Genomic DNA, 22,243 nt, shown 5'->3' with positions numbered 1-22,243 from the left:
CACAGGGCACGCACACATTCTCACCACCATCCACCAATGCAAACACTCACACACTGGCTGATGGAAGCTCCTTTTTGTGATGCGGAGAAAGCACCAGCGCAGTTCCCCGCGTGCAATGGTGGTGGGTGTGTTCTTGGACGCCCCTTCGTTGGGGGTGTTTGCGTTTCATTGATTGAATATTTCATTCACCGACCGAAAAGCGAAGGAAAAACGAGCGGTGGCCCGTAAATGTGTGTGCTCTCCCTATTTTTCTCGGGCCAACGGACGGGAAGGAATGCACGCGCAGGTCGGTGTGAGGGTGAGGACCCTCCCCAGGAACCTAATCGACTTGGGAATGACGGTTTTTGGGGGGTGAAAAATAGGTCAAATGGGAACGAAGTGCCGACGGCACGATGAGGTTTCCCTCGATTTTTCACTGCCCCCGGTTTTTCCGTTCGCTCCATTGCTTCAAAGGCAACAGAGGATGCGTCCTTTTTGCTGGTTTTGTTTTAACTTTAAAAATTCAACCACCCTTCCTGTGCGCTCAAACCACCCTCAGCAGAGGGGGCGTTTTCGTTCCTCGTAGACGTAGCGGCGTCTTTCCACCCGACGGGGTGAAGCGTCTTAATTTTTCCATCCAAAAAATCTTGACCGGCGCGCTGCGAGGAAGAAGCGAACGCAAAAAGAAAGGCAAATGTCATGCGCTTCCGTTCCGGCCAACCGAACCGCCTTCTTCGTTCGGGGCGCAGCATCGTTCGCGATAATAAAATGGCGGCCGAATTAGCGGGCGACACTAATAAAACCGTTTATTGCCGCTCCAATCGAATCGGGTGGTGGGAGGTGGATGGAAAAATGAAATCCCTCGTCCACCCGGCAAAAACTCGTGTAAGTTGAGTTGTTGGTTTTTTTTTCTCGTCCCAGCGTCTGTGCGTGTGTGTCTTTGCAACGGAAATAAAAACATCACTGGCAGACATTTACGATGGTTGTGCGAGTACCACGCTGGCGGCACATATGATGCGATTTTAGGAAGAAGCAAATCCCGCGGATAGTAATGAACCCGCGAATGGTCAGGAATTAGTGCAACTTTGTGCGGCACTTGTTGGAAAATTGATTTACGAATCTCACCGTCGCATTGCTCGCCCTGATGAATTTCATGCGCAGCTGCTAAGTGGGGAATTATAACTTTGGGATGGACTTTTTTACGGTGCTTTTGTATGTGTGTATTTTGCTCTCTTTTTCCGCTTTTCATTAAGAGCAACGTGGGTCTTCCGTGCGAGCTGTGCATAGCGTTTGGGTGGCATCTTTTCTTCATCGTCCAGGTGAAGAGTATTTTTTGCAAGTATTTCCATTCTCTTGACGGTTGGTTAAAGTAACTTTCTCGTTGCCATTCGGGAATAGGGGAGTTTCGCGCGAATGGCAGTGCAAATTGGTCGACCGATAAAAAACTCCACAAAACCTAGGTTCAAGTCCCTTTCGGATTCCCTTCGCTGCGGGTCACGTTTCGGTAGCCACACGTGGCGAGCGCGAGTTTGGTTTAAGGGAATTTTTCACAAATAAAAAAAAACGAAAATGGCCCTAGAGATGGATGGTTATTGAGAGCACCCCCGTAAATGTGCGTGGCGGGTTTTTGGTTGTTTTTTTTTGTTGTACCCTTAAAAGCATTCGTTGTCTGGCTGGCGTTTTTTTGCTCTTCGCATTTAAACATGCTATGTGAGGCAACGGGCAGCAGAAAAATAATAAAACAAAACATCCAGACCAGACACCGTAGAACCATACGTGCCTGCCGGTTGAATTATTCAGTGTGTGATGCATTTTTAAATCCACGAAATAACTCCCCCAAAGGGCCACGGGGAAATCTCATACCCCCTCGTGCGTGGTTCTTTTGTATTGGGAGAGGGTTTTGTTCTCCTCTTACCTAATCGAAACATTGTTTTGCTGCAACTGGGTGAACTTTAATATGACTCTCGCTTTTTTTTTAAACCACGGGCGTGAAGAACACCGAAAAGCTGAACAAAAAACAAATCACGCAAGGATGCGATCACGCCCCGGTGTGTACCCATGTTCGCCTCAAAGGTGAAGTGAAAATGATAAATTGAAGGCCGAGAAGACGTGCCCTCTCTCTCTCTCTCTTGCATACCCCCACACCGCACCTTACCCGCGAGCGTGTGTCATTATTCTTTCCTCGCTCGCACACGCTTCTCGCTAATTTAAAATGCACTTCTCACACGCCAGGCAACTGCGCTCCTGCAACTCGAGCGCGCGCGCGCCGCGGATCCTTCAACCGTCAAGGATAACCGCTTCATCATCATTATCATCGCCATCGCACCATCATCGTTTCATCTCTTTTTTTTGCTCCATTTTTCTACCCCCTTTTGCAATCCCGCACAATGGCACACGGGACGGGGGCTTGCATTCTGGCTCCTTGTTTTGTTTTCGTCGGTGGGATTTTTTCGCGTTTGGCTCCTGAATCGAACCCGTTTCGAAACACCGAAATTGGCCGGAGGTAGCTTGAAAGTGAAAACGAGAGTCCGTTTTCTCGGGAAGTCTCCTAAATTGGGAAGGGGAGAGCGAATCATTTTCGGTGGCCCTCGTCGTCGGCTCGCTAAAGTCGGTCAGTAGTGGCAGAAAACCGGGACCGGATCGGTAACCGGTTTCCTGAAATCATCTTATCTGCTGGGTAGTAGTTTGATTTCACCGTTCCCCACCACACGAGAATGTGCAATAATATCACGTCGCGCGTGGTACCAATTCCCCATTGTGCATCGGTTTCGCTTCCATTCAAGCACCATTTAACCGAAAGCGAGAGGCACATGCGTGTGTGGTTGATTGTGTGTGTGTGTGTGGTTGAGGAAGGTTGTGGGGGGAAAAGACAAACCTTCTGTCCCTCCTCGAGAGCATTAACATCCGAATGGGCTCATTTTCATGCGATATGCGAGAAGCGTCAACGCAGACGAAAGGCGAATTTCCTTCGGGGTAGCCGCGTCACACCACGAGATGGAGATATTCATAAAGCGATATCATTTTGGGAATATGATTTAAAAACGAGAAACCGCGTGGAACGAGAGATAATCGAAACGTTTGTCGGGGATCGAAACTAAAAGTGGGTTGAACGATGAAACGAAAATCAAAAGAAAAACTGAAAGCAGAAGGAGGGGTGCATATTAACATGTCGCCGCACCAACATGCGTTCATTATTTCGTTCTGCTCCTTTTCGCTTCCCACGCGCCGGGCAAGTGAGGTTTTTTTTATGCATAAACAAATAAACACAGCCCCACGGGTTTGTGCAAGTCGATCGGGGAGGAAACTAAAAATCGATAACCAAGAAATATGCGTCAACTTCCGGTGGGTTGGGTGGGTGGGTGAGTTGTACGAACAAAACAAGCGAACGACGACGACGTCGAGGCCCAAATCGTGCCGGATTTTGCGACGGAAATGTAATAGCGCACACACAAAGCCCGTCACGTGTCCTGCACAAGCCAATTACATTATTAACCGTGGCATCTGACGTCGTATTGTCGGACTCTCCGGGCCGTGCAATATGCGGCAGTCTGCTGTCTGAGTATGCAAAACCGAGCCGGGCTTAGGCAACTGTGGCCGACTTCTGGGCTCTAGTGGCTTCTGTTCTACCTACTGGCTGTTGGGTGGGCTAAGAAGTTTGGTCTGGTTTTTCGTCGCTTCAACAAAATACGGACCAGGTTCCTTCAAGTTAAAGGATGTCCAAAATTCCACTCCTTAAGTCACTCGCTCACTGATCCGTGTACCCTTTCAGTAAAGTTAGTGCCGTTTGGGGTGAACTTTTGTGACAACCTCGTCTGGAGCTTTCCACGCAGCCTGAGATGAACACGAGAATGGTCGAATGGCCGCCACGAGCCGGTGGTTACGTGTCGCTTTTGCGTGTACGAACCATGCCGCGGCAAATTGGGCCGAAAACGGCCAACCACCACACGGTTTCCATTGTCATTGGGTTTTTGTGGTGAACGGTGTGGCAGGCCCACCCGGGCGTGTGTGGGTGTTGTATTAGATTTCACCCGATGTTGTGCGCCGCTTGACGGAACCAAACCGTGCATTTCGGTTGCTCGTTACCGGTCCGTTGCGCCCGAAAGCCCTGCTCGGTGTCGTGTCCTGCAAGGGCGGTGAGCGAGTGTCTTTTTTTTTCTTTCTCCGAGGTCTTTGGGTCTTCTGGACGAGCTAAACCGCCTGATGGCTCAAAATGTGCAACGTCATTGGGAAGATCCACCATGGTGTTGTTTTGTACCACCAAAACCAGTGTGTCCCTTTTTTTGGTCCCGGCAAAGGCGCGTTACTTGCTACTAAGGGCAGAAGGTGCGATATCGTTGTGTGCCTCGATGCGTGACTCAAGCCGTGACAGTGGCCTCTTCTCGCGAACATAGATGCCGACTTGGCCAAGTACACCTAAGCAACGGGGTATGGGCTGAAGGGCTCCATTCCGGTTGGTACGCGAGAACAATTGGTAATGGAACGGCTCTTCAATCACCGTACGTGAGGAGAGACGCCATTTTATCCGTGTTGATCACTTGAACGCGTGGAGACGGGCATTATTCACCATCGTCACTTATCTGCTCTACATCCATTGAGCTTTCTGTGAAGCTGAAACAATAGGCAAAACGGTACCCCGATTCGAGTAGTTTTGATGACAGTCGAGTAGTTCCGGCTCGAAGGACCAACGAGTGTTTCCTCTTCAACAATTTCGCGCACCATCTCGCACTCTCTCTTTCTGATCGATTTCCTGTCCATTGGAGGATAATCGATGCGCTGGGCGATAATTCCTTTCGACGCACCGCTTTATGCCATTGCACCGAGAGTGCGTTTTGTGAAATCGCAATTTTCCCTGATAGCTGCTGATCGAACCGCGCTCGCGCGCGCGCTTGAAGTCGAATTCGAAGAGAAACCCCCATCGCATGTTTCTTTTTCTGCCACCAAATCGAGAAGGCGTATCCAATGCCCCATCGCTCGTGTTGTGGGGGTGTGTTGCCGGAAACAAATTCGAATGGCACTGGCTGTGTGGTTGGAAAAATGCGCCAACGCACGTTGGTGTTGGTGGAGAAAATTGCTGACACTCTTGGGCGTCGAGGCCTCCCCCACGTTAATGGGTTTCCGATAGGTTTGAGGGCGAAACCCTCCCCCCGGTTGGCCAGTAGATATGGATTTCGATTCGTGGGTTTTTAACTGCCGTACGAATGGCTCTCTCTCAGATCGGAGAACCTGGTGAATTCAAACCCGGCGGATGACCCAATAAATGCCACTTGACAGCGAACGTCACTGGTCGCTCCAGACACAACCACAACACGGCTCTGGTCGCCTCTGGGCGTAGCTTTTTTTTGCCCTTAAATGGTGGTCCTTCTGTGGGTGGCGACTGGCCACGTTAGGGATGCCGAGGAAAATGACCAACTCGTGCATTTATCCAATGGTGGGTGGACGGATGTAGAGCGAAACCTTGTGCCGTCGAGCGCGGTGACCAACACGAGCCTCTTGTTGGTGTGAAAAACGATTAAACGACGGAACGTTTTGTGGTTTCGTTTTCTATCAGCAGCAAAACCACCCCTCCCGGCTTTGGGTTGTGTGCTTTGGATCATCGTTTTTATGGAAACTGGTGATTTTGGGATTTGAAACGCATTTTGTTAATTCTTCTACAGTCTCCACCCCGGTTTTTATCTATTTGGTGGAACAGGTTTTGTAGAGGCGCTTGTGCTGGAATAAAACGTAGGCAAAAAGGCACGCGTTGCGGTTGGAAGCAAAAAAAAATCCGTGATGCCCCCGAGTAGCGTTCGATTCGTGGATGTATTATTCACCCCACCGTGCGCCGTGATCTTTAGCGATGCTCTGGAATTCTTTAAGTGGCGCTCCATTCCGGTGAACACGCCAATCGCCTACTGACCGGCCGCTCGTCTGAACTCCATAAATTAGCCGCTCGAGTAAGGCACCCACCGAGAAGATTGCGGGCAGGAATGAAATATATTGTTTGAATCACGATTATAAATATTTTGTGTGATACAAAACGCCACTTTGGGTAATTTATTGAAAAGATTTTTACCCCTTCCATCCTAGCGGTGGTTCAATTTGCCTTCCGGCTAGGAGTGCGCTAGCCCGCTAATACGAGGAGGTACATAAATCCTGGCCTACTCGAAGCAGCTCTCGATAACCGGGGGTGCCTCGTTGAGTCAGAACGAAAAACGTTCCTCCGCGAACAGCACTGCGACTAGCAAGCCAAGCCGTAGGAGTTGCTGTAAGTGGGCTTGAGAAAATGCTTATGAAATTTCTTCCATTTTAGCAACGCTGGCCAACGGAGTAGTCTTTTTAGTTTCTCGCTTCGAGACCGCTCGTCCAGTTGCGTAAAAGATCCTCTCCCTTTAAAGCGCCTTTTTGGGGTATTTTAGATGGTAAAGGTTTTCCCAAAAGGCACCCCCTTACCGGTTGAACCGCTTCTGTCAGTTCGCGGGTCATACACCACGATCCGGAAGCCGTTGGGAAATGTTGAAATAATTCTAAATTAGGACCATTATTCTCAGAATGCGCGTTTAGTAGAGGTTTTTTTTCTCCGTTTGCATCGACAGGCTTAAACATAGTGTGGATACAAAAAAAAATACCATGAGAGAACTACCGCGATCGTACCAATTGGTGCCGATCAACGCTAAGGTCTGTCTCCTCTCGAACCGGTGAACCTAAAATTAGCTCACAAAAACCCATTGGGGAGTTCAAGTCGGTGCGATGTCTTCTAGTGGTCTACAACGCAGGCAATCCCGTTTTTTGTGGTGCGATAATAGATTTCGGGGCGGGTAAATATTGGCCGTAAAAACACGCGAGTCGGCAGTGGTACTAATGGGCACTAATTGATGACTTCCGATATTACTTGGCGACGAGTTGGTTTCTTTGAGTAAACGATCATGACTTATAAACCGCAAGATCGATCTGCAACAACTGGAGCATTTCTCCACGTCGTAGAAGGCGCAGAGATCGGACATCTAAGGAATCAGTGGCGCGATGTTAGATCACGTTACATGTACGATTATTGCGAAAGCATAAGTTGTCCTCAAGTGGCTATTTTATTACCCATTCAGCCCTTGCAGCGTGTGTTCGTTTCACCGCTAGCGCTCTTCCAACTCGCCGGGAAAATATGTCCACTGAATAATATCTCTCGCTGCCTTATCTCGTTTTACGACCGAGCGACCGACCATGACGCCAAAGAATGGGAAGACACATCACTTGGAGGGCTTTCGATTCGATAAGCAATTCGCACGCGGCTCTCCAAGCACCCGATGAGGGATTACCCTGCCAACTGATAACCGGCATTTTGGAGCCAACTCTCGCAGGCGGCGTTTTCACGAACTCGTTGGGTTTATATTTTTCGTTCTGCGAATTCTGAAGCTGTGTTTCAGAATTTTTTCCCTGTCTGCGGCCATCTTCCGATCGGCAATTATTCACCGAGTGTCACCTGCGCTGAGTTGGGAGTCGTTTTTTGTTTTATTTCCATTTTTTTTCTTCAAAGAACAGGTTCTTGCTCAATACTCTTTGAACGCTTCCATGCCGTGCCTCGCAGGGCAATGGATGTGCCGAAATGGCCATATTGGGAAGCGCTCTTTTTTATATTAATAACCACATGTTAATCGGCAACTCTCGCGACCACGCAGTGGGTAGTTTTTCTTCCCCCGTCTCCCAAGTTTAGGTTGTTAACCTGACGGATGTTGGCGCTTCGTAAATGGAAGAGAACTCGTCTAAATTCCCCCCCATCGATCCATCACGCTACGGGTGCGAGATGGGGAGGTTTGTTTGAGACACGACGAGGGGTGCTAAAAAAATATGGCATTGAGATGATTTGAATTTTATACGTGGCCAATAAAAACCGGTCTTTAGTGATACGTTGCTTGGGATATTCAGGGGGGGATGCTATATTTCTTCGCTGAGGGATACGTTCGAATCGGAGACCATATATCCCCCGGAGTTATTAGCACGAATTATGTGGCACAAAGCCGCCGCAGTTTGTACGCTCTTGATTATGGGTCACACAGTTCCACTGCCGGGTTTCCCGAAAACATAATTCCGATCATCGAGTTTCGGGCGCATCATTTTCCGGGCCATTTCTTTATGCGTGTGTGCGTGCGCGCGCGTGCAGACGTGATTTGGGTACTTTTTCGGTCCGAATTTCCCAGCTCTCTCGATTTTCACCAAGATCGAGTGCGAAAGAATCCGTGCCAAGTTTGTGTTCGGAGGTGTTGATTTGCTCGCTGTTCCATAATTCAGCGTGCGATGTCTCGCTTCCAATCAGCATCGGCTGATTTGCGCGGACAGAACTTTCGCCAAACCCGGCGTTTTCGTGCCTCATCCTCCAAAAGGCATTGGGGATGGCTTTGTCGAAGTCGTACTCTATTACGGCGATCTGTTTCGCACGGCCCTGGCGGATAGAAAGAGAGCAGAATAGAGTGTTTGAGAGGCAAATGGTGGGGGTTAAATAAACAGTGCAAAAATACGTGCTAAATAAATAATACACAACACCGGCCGCAACAGCGCGAGAGCGTGCCGGGCGCTCCTGTTGCTTGTTTGTGACCCATTGGAAGGGTTTCGCTTGATCCATCATCCAGGCAGAGGCAACCGGTGTGTTGCATAATGAAATGAAACCCCCCTTTTTTCTTTTGGGGACTCGCGCGCGCGCTCGCTTCCTTTATCGAAATGTGACTTTCGATAACGTTGAATAATGCAACCGCGCCCGCTCATCAGCCAGTTTGTCGGTTTCTCGCTTATGCTTTGGGGATATCCTTCTGTCTTCCTTTTTCGCCTATTTTCTGCCACATCGCTCGTTGGGTAAATGAGAAAAGTTTCACCGTGCTATTACGCGAACGCGGTCCCGAGAGCGTTGCAGGAAAACGCGGGTTTATTTTTCAGTCAACCTGAGCGGCCACTGATGAATGCTTGAGTCGTAAGAATTTGCACGACGACGAATGCTGCTGGACGGGTTGTTTTCCAATTTAAATTTTTTGTTCATTTTCAACCGAAATAGGCGCTTTGGCGTGTCGTGGTCTGTGCCTCATCGGGGGTTGAACGGATGCTGATTTTATTGTTGCCAAATCTGGGCATATTTCGTCGTTTAACAGCCACACCGTCACAGGTAGCTGGGAAAAGGTTATTGGTTGTTATTGGAAAAGTGACGGAAATTGCGTCACTTAACTGAAACTTCGAAGAGAAGTTTGATCGCATTGATTTGTAAAGAGCTTTTAAAGATTTCTGGCATTTAATTATATCATTAGCAAAAGGTTAAAGGTTACGGAATTCTGCATTGTTTGTTTGTGGAAGCTGATTAAGGCGGCTGATTAAGAAGGTTCTAGCAAAAAGAAATAAATATGTTTAAGCCCAATTGCCTCGTGAAAATGTTGAACACGATGAATGCTTTCGCATGGAGCGCTGTTTTACAGATTTGCAATTAAACTTTTGCGCTTCTCGGTTTTGGCTGCAGAAAATTAGCCTAAAAAAAAAGATAAACCATGGAAAAGAGCACCCAACCGCTAGGCCCACTAATTAGTGTCTTGATTTTCTCTCTCTGTCTGCCACTCTCTCTTTCTCTCTTTCTCTCTCTCTCTTTCAACATCCACCCACCTCTTCCCCGCAATTTTCCACTTGCGTTTCCGGCCCGGCGGAAGTGCATCAAAAATTTAATTTAGTCCAAAAAAACTCCGCACATCTCCGAACTTTTGCCTTTTTTGGGTGGCGGCTTTTTTGCCTTTAGTCAGCGTTCGCGTTGGGGGTGGTGTTCCGGTCGCGCCTTATCCTCACGCGAGCCGTCGAAAACGGTGGTGTGAGGCTCGTGAGGAACGCGTTTTTGGGGGGACGTAAACACTAATGAAATTTTCCTCGTTTCCACCCGCGCATCGATGGACGAGCGCCGGCGGGCGGTTGACGGAATGTGAAAAGTTTTATTTCATTTCCAAGCCACACGGCTCGAGCGATTTGGTGTTTCACTGGCGACGGTGGCACCTTCTCGCATATCCTCCATCCATGGTCGGAATGACGAATGTGGGCCCGTTTGGACATGATAAAACCAGCGCCAACCAACATGCCTTGGGTACATGTTGTGGGGGGAGGCTTAAAAAACGATTATAATTAAAAACAAAATAATAATAACACGGTAAGAGTCACACAGGCACACAAAAGAAAGGAGTACCAACAACTGTGTTTCTGTCGCCTCTCGGACGCGGGAATTGAGTTAGACAATTTCTACCCGAGCAATTCGCTGACCCGCTGACGAGAAGCGCTCGCGTGGTTTTGGGACACGTCGAGTTGCGTTTGCAAGCGCTTCTTTTTTAATCAAAACGACATTAGCCACACACACACACACACCGACACCACGCTCCTGCTTGGCGGACATTCCCGTACCGAGCTTACTAAGCGGGCAAACCGAGCCGAACACAAAAAAGGACGATTCTGAACAGCTCTCGAGGCGGCGTTTGCTCTCCATCCGGCGCACATCCGGCGTACAAGTTTTTAGCGTTTTATACATCGTCTTTTTTTTTGGTTTAATTCCCCACCATTGCATTAGCGGACGTGGAAGACATGGCATGGGGTGGGTTTTTTTTGTGAGCCTGTGCCTGTGTGTGTTTGCCAGGAAAGCTCCATCCATGGGGGCTTGGAAAAGAGACGCCATAAAATCGAGTTTACCCGTGTGTTGTGTGTGCAACGAGTAGAGAGTGAAGGAAAAATAGGATCGAGACTTCACGACGTTTAAGCTGCTCTTTCACTCACGGTATGACTTTTTGGTCACGGTTTGCACCGTCCAGTCCGGGGTTGTTGGGAGGTTAAATTGAAAGAAGCAAAATGGCAGCCTCACCCAAGCCCGGGTCGGGGAGCATCGTTTAACAATGGTACGAAACTTTATAAATTGTACAAAATTGTTATCCAATTGACAATTTACGTTCCTTTTGTTCCATGAGGGTGATGAAGGCCTTTGCGCTGCGCTCGTACAATTACAAACGAGAGCTAAGGCTCCAGGAAGAAACGCTTTTCTCACACGCTGGTCATCCACGCTACCGTCCCTTGTGGTCGAGTATTAAAGCCGACAGTGTGACCGACGGCGACGATCGTAGCGCAACAAAAGAAAAAAATGCAGCAAGAAACAGGAGTACATCGTTTGCATATGCAAAATGTACCCCCCCCCCTTCGGTCGATGCGCGCCTCCCGAGAGGAAAGTTAGGTTAAATGAGCGAAAACTTTATGCTCGAAATCCAACCACCCCGAGTGTGTTATCTTTCTCTCTCTCTCTCTCCCGCTTTTATGGCTCCATCCAGGAATCCAGGATATCCCCCCATTCCTGGTTGAGGTTGTGAGTGCAGGTTGGGTTTTTTTGCGTGTGTGTGTGCTCGCTTGTCCACTTTGCATATTTTGCCCTCACTTGGCTGCACTTCCGCCCGCACGTTATGCTGCCCTCCCCCCCCCCTCCCGAGAGATGCCAAATGGATCTTTAAAGCGAGAGGTGCAACAATTAAATCGAGCTTCTGGTGCGGGTTTTAAAGTGGGCCTTTCTGTTTGCCAGTTGGTTGGGAGCTGTGTGTGCTTTGGCTCCATCTTTTCCCCTGCATCGTTTGCCAATTCAAATGCCAATAACGTGAGTGTGTGTCCTTTCGACTTCCGTCTTGGAATGGGGCCTAAAATGTGCAACCGATACCGCCGGTTTTCGACACCAGGACCCCGGCCATTTGGGGGCTCGTAAAGAAAGGCAAAATATATGCACCACTTATATCCGCGTCAATAACTTCTCTCTTTGGTTCGACATTTTTTTCTTGTGTGTGTGTTTTGTTCACGAACGCGCTTTGTAACGGTTCAACCATTGCTTGATGGTGTTTATTTTTAGTTCGATTATTTAACTCCCGACAACGGGGCCGTCGTTCTCGAGTTTCGGTACTCAAAAACAGCTAGAATCGAGTGAGCCAGAGGGGGCTTTTAAAATTGCGTTTACGATTGTCGTCTCCATTTCGGGGCGATTTTATTGTGATTGTTTCCATCCGTCTCGCGGGAAATCGGCTTTGCTTATTTTTGTTTTTCATCCCAAAAATTAGGTTACGTCCCATTACGTCATTATCGTGGAGGATTTATAGCCGCCTGCCTAGACGCTTCTCAAATAATGCACTCCTGCATACATTGCCTTCCTTTAAAACGTTACCGATTAGCAATTCGTCACTTGAAGCCATCGTGTTCGTTTTCACGCTAGAACCCCCACGCTCCTCGCTGCCAAAAGAAGTGCGAGATTTTTGAGGACGTGAGTCGTACGTGCGCCTAGCTTTCCCTCCGGTTACCTTCCAGGCGGGCTAATAATTCCTCCATCGCGCGTCGATTAATTAAAATTCACCACACGCGCACTCCGATGAGCCGCAGCGAGGGCGATTGGCCCCAAATGCAATGGGGCAAACTTTCGGTTTCAGCCCCTTCTCCCCACGGTCACAGGATCCCGTTAATGGCCGCATTCTCGTCGTATGACAAGAAGAGCCCCGAAGCACACGATCTGTGTCAGTATATCCGCGCCAAAAAGGCGCCCCTTAGCTTTTGGCATATGGGGTGGCCGGTTTTTTTCTTTTCTTGCTGAGAAACATTCGTTGGACATTCATCGCCAGCACCGTCACCATACGCGGCTAGAGTTGGCCGTGCGTTTTCCACAGCCAAAGCAGAAGAGGACGCCGCCTGCCTTATATTGAGCCCGCTGTCGGACACAACGCCTCCAACTGGTGGGTGCCATATTTGTGCGCCCGGCTAGTTCCACCGGTTCTCGGTTGGGGAGAGAGTAGTGCGTACGATATAGTTTTTTTTTGTTTCGGGGTCGATTTCTCGTTTCGCTATCTATGCCAGCCGATCGGATACGCGGGGGACTGGTTTGGTTTCAACATCGCAACGCAATCGCGAGCCGTTCTACCGGTCCGCGGGGCAACTGCGGATTGTGAGTTCTCTTTAGGGTTGGAGCTTGTCTAAGCGCTCTAGCCAGGCCTTGTGGTCTTGGTGTGGGTTGGAAAACGTGTAGACCATTTGCTTAGGTCCACGGGAACGTCTCAACAAATGTTGTCGAACGAACGCAAAACAGACCGCTTAGAAAGTGGTTTCCTTTGCCCATCGTCTCTCTCTCTCTCGTGAACCTGGAGTGCTCAGTGACCTTCTGGATATCTCGACTTCTTGTCGTGTTGAAGAAGACCACCTCGCAGCCATCGCATTTAAACCTGCATGAATTGGTTGATTCCTCGCCAACGTTCAAACCTGATCCCCTGCCAGCTTCTTTACCGGGGGGTGGTTTTGCTCGTAAGCTCGCATAATCCCTGCAACTAGCACGGAGGCGTCTTCCCGGGCATCCATTATTTATTGTACCTTTTTGCACCTTTCTGCTCGCCGTAAATGTTTATATTATGCCATTTCGTGGCGGGGCTTTGCTTGTATATATATGTATATCCACATTGATATTTATTTGCTGCCCATGCGTGTGTGTGTGTGTGCGCCAATACCACACGCAACAGCAGGCCGTGATATCTGGCCCTCGTTCCGATAATCCAATGCTCGGAACAATGAATCGCAATTAAATTTCCGCGTGCTGGTGCTTTTTTTTTCTTCTTTTCATCCCCATTCTCTCTGGCCAACCCCTACTGACCACCTTCTTCAGGGTTTATCGTCGATGTATTGTCAACCCTGTCAAGGTTCCTCGCTCCTCCAGATTGCGGTGTGCCGCGAGATGTAGAAAGTTCTGCCCGAAAGAAAGAAAGACAGACAGAGAGATACCTATCACAGCGGGGGATTGGCCGTAAGAAGAAGAAGAAGAAAAAAATGAACAAAAATCCACAATCTCCTGCGAGAGGAGGGTCGTTGGAGGGAGAGGGTTTGTCAGCTCCAAGGTCCCGATCACGCGCGCCCTGTTGGAAAAAGGGGGGGTTAGTACTTGACTTTGAAGTTGATTCGCGCTGTGGCCGCAAAGCTGGAATCCGGCCCAAGTAAGACCAACAAGAGGCGTCGTGGAAAGGAAGAAACTCACCAAAGAGAGAAAGAGAGAGAGAGAGAGAGAGAGAGAGAGAGAGAGAGAGAGAGAGAGAGAGAGAGAGAGAGAGAGAGAGAGAGAGAGAGAGAGAGAGAGAGAGAGAGAGAGAGAGAGAGAGGGAGAGAGTCCAACGCATGAGGGGATGGCCAGCTCTAGGGGCATTTTGCGAACACGCGCGGCCAAGGAAAAACCGGTCCCTGGCAGTCGAAGCAGCAGCAGCATGATCTAGTGCCAGTTTGGACAGGATTTATTTTCACTTCCTCCCCCGGCTTCCTACGCGCTCCCGCCCCTCCCCCCCTCCGCTCTTTTCATAGTTGCGGCTGATCTCGCGGTTCCGTTCAGTTGCGTGCCGCTGAACCATTCCCCGATCGGTCCGTGGGGGTCGAGTTTTTGTTTTCGGTTGTCTGGTGTTTTATTTTCCAACCCCGTTCAAGGATTGTGCAATAATGAATTCCTGGTGCGGAGCCCGCTTGCCAACGCCGGCCGTCGTTCGGATGACCCCGCTTGAAATGGCCGCCGGTCAGGCAGAGGCCGTGTGTGTGTGTGTGTGAAAAGCGTGATGGTTCTACCGCCACTTTGCCAGCATAAAATGGGGGGGGTTCATCTTTGCTTTGCCGATCCAACCGCCGGATAGGCCACAAGCAGCTGTGTGAACCAACCGCGCACCGGTAAGTGTTCGCCAAGCTGCTCGCTGGCGAACACAATTAATTAAATTGAAGGCATATCGTGACCGAGCGGGACAGAGAAAGAGAGACAGAGAGAGAGTGGTTGTACTCTAAACCCCCTTTTCAGACCCACAAATAGGCTGAACCTTCCGGCACAGGAAGTATTACGCTGCTGGTGCGAGTACGAAATTCCAGGACAAGCGGGTCCGCTCCTTCGAGGCCGTTCCCTTTCGCAGCCTGGCCAGAATGAAGGGGGGGGGGGTTGTATGCGTGCGTTGGGTGCATGCCTTTTTCCTCCACCTTTTTTTTTTATTGTTATTTCCACACACGTGAAACCAGCAGGGGAAAGCCTGCTGGTTATGTCGTGTGGACCCGCGATGACACTTCCCAAGCGCGCACGCCAACCACGTGCCTGTCATCGATATCGGCCTCCCCGGTCGGACGGACGGACGAGCGGTGGGGAAAGAAAAATCGATATTTGAACAGTTTGTTGTCTTCCTTGCGTGGTGAAAAAAAGGCCCAACCTCGGGACCGGCAGGAACACCGCGCTCTGCTCAACGTCCGCTGCCTGTTGGCTGGCTTGTTGAGGGGCGCAACAAAAAAAAAACGAAAAAAAATGCTGAACTTCTCATCGTCCCATCGTTCTCATGTGCCGTGTATCGGGCACACACAGTTGGCAGTGGTTCCTGTCCGAGGCGACACCGTTCCTGAGCTACAACGGCGACGACGACGACGACGGTGATCTGCTTGTGCACTGCGGGCAGTTTGTGTGTGTCTTGATTTCCTCCCGCGGCTGCCCAATTTCGACCTACTTGAAAGCCCCGGCTTGGGTTGCCAGAGTTGCGGTCCGGTTTGGACCTTTCGGCAAGCTTTCAGTGTCCCTTCAGGTGGAACCTAAACGGGAGCTTTTCACTTCCTGTGAGCACATCCACTCGACGGTGCTGCAAGTGCCTCAGAAAGGTGTATTAAAGTTCCTTCCGTTCCTTACGTTCCTTACGTTCCTGACGTTCCTTCCTGACTGAACGTGAGGGCATACCTTTAGAAGGACCGCTCTGGAAGTTCTTGTGGTCCACCCCACCGTAAGGGAAGTGGTCATCTGGAACGTGGAACGGGGTGCGAGATTACAACCCCCCTCCCCCGTACGAAGCGCCAGTTTTAATTTAGTGAAGTTTTCGATTCCGGTTGTGGTTTGTGGGCGCTCTCGGTGTGTCGTGTTTTTTTTTGTGGTTCGAGTCGGTGGTTCCCTCCGGGATGGAACCAGCTGATTTTTGCCTAGCGCAGGGCGAAGTTTGTCCTTGGAACTTCAGGCTGGTCAGCGCTGGGGAAGCAACACTTTCGCATCAGGTAATGTGGGAGAGGGAGCAGCTGTGTGTGTGTGTGTTGGCGGTTGATCGAAGTTACCCCCCAGGTGGTGGCGTTGGTGGAGCAGGACACCTTTGTTTGCTGCAAGGCGGCTTCCTGTTGAGAAATTTTCCACCCGATTACCAGGGGGTGATTGATGAGGTTTTCTGTTGGAATGTGTTTCTCATTTGTGCTGCCTGGTTTCCTTTTTGCCATGCTAATGGATTTTGTTTGTTAATTCTCTCTCTATATCTCTCTCTCTCCCCCCTGTTTTTCTTTACAGGTAAGTGCTAAGACGACGATGATTGGATTTATACACTTTTGACGTTCGAGTTGTTTCGAGGTTTTGCTGGTCCAGCTTCCGATCGTTGGTGAGTCGGTTTCCTGCGGTCGTTGCGGATGGGTAAATAATGATAAATTCGTTGTTTAAATTTTGGGGCCAGCTAAGCCGGCATTATCTGTCCATTTTTGTTTAACACTTTCACCCCCACCACGGCGATTGTCTCGCGTTTGCGACTGTTGTAAGGTTCCGCAAACTGTCATCGCAAACGCTTCCGGGCGCGTTTCAAACTGCTACTTCGTCAGCAGGTTTAACTAAATCCAAACCGACATCGTTGGGGATCGCACATTCTGCTCTCATTAAAACGGCAAAGAATGCTTGTATACAACAATGTATACGTTTGCTACTCCTGCTGCAAGCGGTTATGTTGTGACGGCTCGGTGTTGTGCTTGTACATGTTCGCTTCGTTTGCCATCTCTCGACAACAATGTAGTTTATCTCCATCACTACAACGGGAAGGCAGGCAACACACGGGGAATAGCATTACGTCCACCGGACTTCTGCCCCGTGAGTGGAGATTATCACTTCACCGCTGCTCTGCTCTGGCCTGCCAGCCAGTTGTTCGCAAGGGCACGTTCGAGACATCGCTTTCCTCGTTCGCCGTTCTCCCTGGCTCAAGCACAAAACCACCCTCGGTGCTGAAGCCTTGCGTAACGCACGCATCACACTCTGCAACACTCGCTCGCCATCAACCGCGTGTAGCGTTTTCACTCTCCTTGTGTCCCCGGGGTGTGTACCGCGTTGTCTAAATTTATAATCAATCTAATTAAAACAAAACGCGTGAAAGAAGAACGATTTCATCAAAGATCGCCCGTTGTTTTCCAACCGGCCAGCGGGGTATGTGGCGGTGTGTTCTCGCATTTTCGCACCCCCCCCCCCCCCCTCTCTCACTCTCTCTCTTGGAGTCGCATCCCGGCGAGCCCGAGGTGCGTGTAAAAGTGCGTGAAAAACGAAAATTTTAAACATAGTGCGACTCTCCGTATCCCTTCGTGACGATAAACGTGCGTGTGTGTGTGTCACCTGGGCTTTCCGATTGGCGTTTTCTCGTGACCAGAAAGGACCGGGGGGTCTGACCGGGAAAGCGTCCCCACTCTTCCAGCCCCCTCAATGGTGGCGCGCAGGCAAGCCCAGGAATGAAGGCATTCTATTTCTGTGTTCTGCGACCGACCGACCGACCGATCGACCGACGTAACGCACCGTCAGGTCCGTTGTGTGTGGTGTGTCCCGTCGTTGTCTCTTTTCTTCGTTTTGCGACCTCAACCGCTCGTCAGCGAGAAAATTCGTGTGTGTGTGCCCGGCCATCGTCGGTGCAAGAAGTCCGCGGCTCCCGATCCCAGGTTCCAACGCTGCTGCCCAAACGACATGTGTAAGCCGTGGCCACCATCCTGTCTGTCCCTCCCTTCCCTCCTTTCTCTCCCTTCTCTCCCCGCACTGCGACTCCTTCCGCCACACTGGGCGGACGAAGCGAATCGCTCATTATCAAACGTCAATCTAATTTACTACCGCAAGCCGCCAACGGTGGCCACCTCGTGCGTGGTGTTCGTTGACGACGAGGGGGGGGAGGAGATGCCAAGGAGTGAGGAGTGAGGGGTGAGGGTTTTTTCTTCCTCTCCACTTCCCCCCACCAGTGCGGCTTCCCCATGGGTCGAATTTTCACTCACTCGTTCAGAAAGAGGTGTGAAAGAGGTTGTGGAGTGGAGGAGTCCTTTTACTCGCTCCTTAAAATCGCTTCCCCGCACCTCGAATCGTATTTCACCACCCACCCCGGTGAGCGGAAGCTCCACTCTCCACTCTCTTCTCCTCTTCCAACGCCAGGGCCGTCTCTTCTTTGGGTTCCGCGTGTGACACACCGTGTCGTTTCGCTTCCCGGTTCAACCTCACATTCCCGCGGTGTAAAGCGAGGACACTCGACCTGGGGATGTGTGCAGAAGGGAGGTAGTGGGGGGGGGGGTGGCTTCACGGATCGACAGTGGCGTGGCATTTTCGGTGGACGATGTGGCGCACATGAGCGTCAAAGCCGACCGACGAGACGGGATCAGGAAAAAGGCGCTTGGTGAACCGATAAACTGGCCTCCCCCGTGGGGAGATGTATGTGTGTGTGAAGGAGAGAGAGAGAGAGAGAGAGAGAGAGAGAGAGAGAGAGAGAGAGAGAGAGAGAGAGAGAGAGAGAAGGGAGCAACCACCTTTTGGGAGGGGGTGGTTATAATACGGCACCAGAATTAAAAGGCGAGTAATTTGAGCCGGCGGGCGCGCGTATTATCGCACTCAAACGACGTTTAGAACGCGCGCACGGAATGGCGGCCGTGTGATAAAGAATTAAAACCGAAAGACCTTCTCTCGGGTGTCCTTTTTTTTGTTCTTCCTTTTTTTTTCTTCCTCCAATGCGAATTGGTCTTTCGGTGGGTGCCTGATTTGTGATTACGACCGGTGGGACACTCGCCGGAAGGTGTCACAGGCGTATTAATAGATAAAACCAAACTTTAAACCCGTGATGGGTCGTCGGAATTGCTGCGCGATTTTCCGCCACCTCGTTTTCCGCGCATAGTTCGCGCGTTGCATCGCCGAGGTCGATCACCGACACATGCGACACAACTGCGTGTGGTTGTTGGCAGATGTGCGTAAGCCCTGTTTTTTCAATCGTCTCTTTCCACTGCTCTCTAGCTCCTTTGCACTGGCTTCGATGGCATTGTACGATTGTCTCCTGGCACCACACAAAAGCGCATCCGATGCGACAAGGGTCCGTAGGCATTTTCCGGCCACTTTCAGGCCACGGTGATTTATAAACCACACCATCTCCGATAGCCAAACTGCTGGTGCCCGGGTTTTGGGAATTGAAAGCAGCAACCGAGACACCGGCGCGCGCGCGCGCCTGGGTTTTGTGTTAATTTTGCTTTCTTTGCTGCGCTAAATCAAATCGGTAGGCTCTATCTTTTTGCTCTCGCTCGCTTAGCGGCGGGAGTACATTCCGGTTGCGGAATTGATTTGTGCTCGGAGTGCGTTCTAAATTTTGTGCTCTTTTTTTTTCCTTGCGGCCCTGAGTAAAACCTTTTGTGTCCGTGGGTCCGCTCAAACCCCCATTCCCAGGGGAGTGTGGTGGCCGAGGAAATCTTCCCATCGGAGGGATTTGATTTAATGGTCTCGGGGTTCGGGGGCCATAAAACGGTTAAATGAACGGTTCGAACGCCGTGGCGGAGGCCTCTTCGGTACTTAGCAGTAGTGTTGATTTATTGCGAAGTATTTTAGGCATAATCCAAATTACCCATCAGGAACGTTCGGGAAGCTTTATAAGCGCGTTTCGGGATTACAGCAGCGAAATGTTATGGGCGAAAAAAAAAAAATAAGACACGCTGGTGGAAAGTTTTTTTTGAAATACTTTATTTAACGCAGTAGGCGCTTCTTTTTTGTGTTAAAGATTTCCCTGCTGAGACGGTGTACTATGAAAGAGCGATGTTTAAGTTTTGTTAAAAGTTTTAAATATATTCCGACTCATAAAAATAAAGCGTCAGCGGTTGATAAATCCAAGCGCAAAATATGCGCATTAGTATTGGGTTTGCAAAAATTTTCACCAGAGCACCATCTCAGCCGTAAATAGGCTAAATTTTCGTGCTCCTCCCAATCCACACGCTCGAAATGGCCACCAAAAAAGGGCAAAGTTCGTTAGTTAGCAGCGGGTAATTTACCGTCCACTTTGCTCTCGTCACTTTCAATTTTCGTATACGTGGGCGCCCATTTTTCGATTCGCTACCATCCGGCTTCGGGTTCGAGTTCCGCGATATCAGATCGAAACCTGTTTAGTGGCCGTTTGTGTTGCTTTCTCCCTCCCTTGCGGGAGCTTCCGTGCTGCCTTCTCCGTCGTTTCAACTTCACGAACGCGCCTCTAATTGCGCGCCCCCTTATTAATTAGCCGACCCGGTCCATCGGTTTACGGTTCGCTAATGGGGCTTCCAAATTCCATTTTTCCTCTTCAACACCATCCCGCCACCGGGGTCCGGGTGGTTCCCAAGAGCGAGCTGTCCGGCCCGGTTCCATAATTACCACTAACCGCGGGTCTGATTACTTAACCGAAAAGGGAACGCGTTCGCCAAAAAACCCGCCGGGCGAGCGCACCAAACTTCCACTCTAATAGCTGACAGTTGAGCGGCGGAAAGTTGTTCTTCGCCCGCAACTACCGCCTGTGAATCTTCTGCTCCTGGCAGGCTCGGGCTCTCGGGTATAGATAGGTATCGCGCATCATCTGGTAATTTGCATCTGCCCAGCGCGACCGAACGACCGAGTGCGAAGTGATTTATTTTCCCCGATTTGCCGATCGGTATCGGGATGGAAAATGTCGGACCAAGCTGGGCGATTAGAAATGGAGAAACCCCGCGATTTCGGACACGACGGCTCCGAGTGAACGGAACAGCTCGATTCCGTGGAAGGAAAATGCATGCGTGGTGGAGCCGAAATGCTACCTATGCCTTGTGGAGTGGGAGTGCGTGTGTGTGTATGTGTGTGCCCCGGGGGTTTGTCTTTTTCTGTTCCCTGGCGGGGGGAGGTTGAGCCGAAAAGGGTCACATACTCGATCATGCCTTAATAGCCCCTCGATAGCTAACGCACGGCCCCAAGTGCGGCTTGGAAGGGAAATATATCATTTTTACGAGCCACAAGATAATGTTTATAAATTATTCGCATTCGCACACGTTTTGTTTTGCAGTTCGAGATTTTTTTTTGTGTTTTATTTAGACTTCACTCTATGTTGCCTTTTATGGAGGAATTTTGGGTGGAAATTCTTGCATCTGAAGCTTGTTTGCTTTAAACACGAGGAAAACATGTCTTCTTTCCTTCACGATAATAGAAAACAATTCAGAGAATGCGAGAGTTCAGCTCACCACGCGGCAATCGGACTTGTTTTGACTACCGCCTGTGTTCTGTCGAGCCTTGTGTGGTCGACGTTTGTAGAAAAATCGCTCCATTTTCATTTCCCTTCTTGTGGCAACGCCTGAAATGCAGCTAAATTTGCGCACCGCATTTTGATTGTTGGTTTTGGTTTGGTGCGCTTCGTTTCGGGTGTTCGTTACAGCTGCGTGAATGCTCTCGCCAATGCACCGAGGTGATTTGCCAGCTGCTGGCACGGTCTGTGCAAGCAGGAAAATCCGCTGCTGTAGGTTTTTGGCCAAGAACAACATTACCGCGTTGGTGAATAATATGCGCCGCTCTCCCTGGGTTCGATTGAACCGGCTTGAGCGTGCGGAGTTGATTCGTGAGCTCTGCTTACACAGCTTTCTTTCGGGTTTCGTGTTCTTCTCTCCTTCTGTGAATAACCTTCAAAAAATGCAGTCACCCTGCAGGAACACGAACCGTCACTGAGATGCCCGGCAGACGGCCGTTCGGTGCGTTTACAAATGGGGGAAAATTCGTGCCGCTTTTCTCTCTCACGGGCTAGAAGCGTTTCCTCGCGTTCTCGGTGTACTGCACTAATGGGCGAAACGACGCGCTGATGCACCGATATACCCGCGAACGGCGATGGTTTCGAGTTAATGAGGAAGCTTGAGCCGTTCTCCCAGACCCCGAGGCGGATAGGGAGTTTCCCTTTTAAAATCCCACCTATCAATCCGGTCGCGAATTTCTGACACTCCCTGTGCGATGCGTCCACAAGGAACCGGGGCCGAGAGATGTACATTACGGGTGTTTGTTGTTTTCCGATGTCGGTCCTCTTTTTCCTTCGTCGTCGACGTCTAGGCTCGAATCATCGTCGTTTTTCGAACGGGTGGGAAAAGCTAGCGGCGTAAGAAAGCGCGAGGAGGTGTCGCAAAATGGAGGCATAAATTAGTAACTGTCAAATGTGACTCAGTGCGCTGTACTGCGCTTCTCGCGCACTGTATGCAGCGTACTTCTGCCCTTATAGATACGAGCTGCTCGTCCTCGCGAATGAGC

General features: G+C 50.1%; 1 protein-coding gene across 7 annotated transcripts in view; it reads left to right on the top strand.

Annotated features, from left to right (window-relative positions):
- Positions 1 to 22,243, top strand: part of LOC128732250 (heterogeneous nuclear ribonucleoprotein L) — a 168,054-nt gene that overhangs the window by 7,536 nt on the left and 138,275 nt on the right. The gene's annotated exons all lie outside the window — the stretch shown is intronic.

Source organism: Anopheles nili, chromosome 2 (genome assembly GCF_943737925.1).
Source record: "Anopheles nili chromosome 2, idAnoNiliSN_F5_01, whole genome shotgun sequence".
Classification (NCBI taxonomy): Eukaryota; Metazoa; Arthropoda; class Insecta; order Diptera; family Culicidae; genus Anopheles; species Anopheles nili.
Note: the sequence above shows the minus strand (reverse complement) of the source record. Positions and strands in the feature narration are given on the sequence as shown.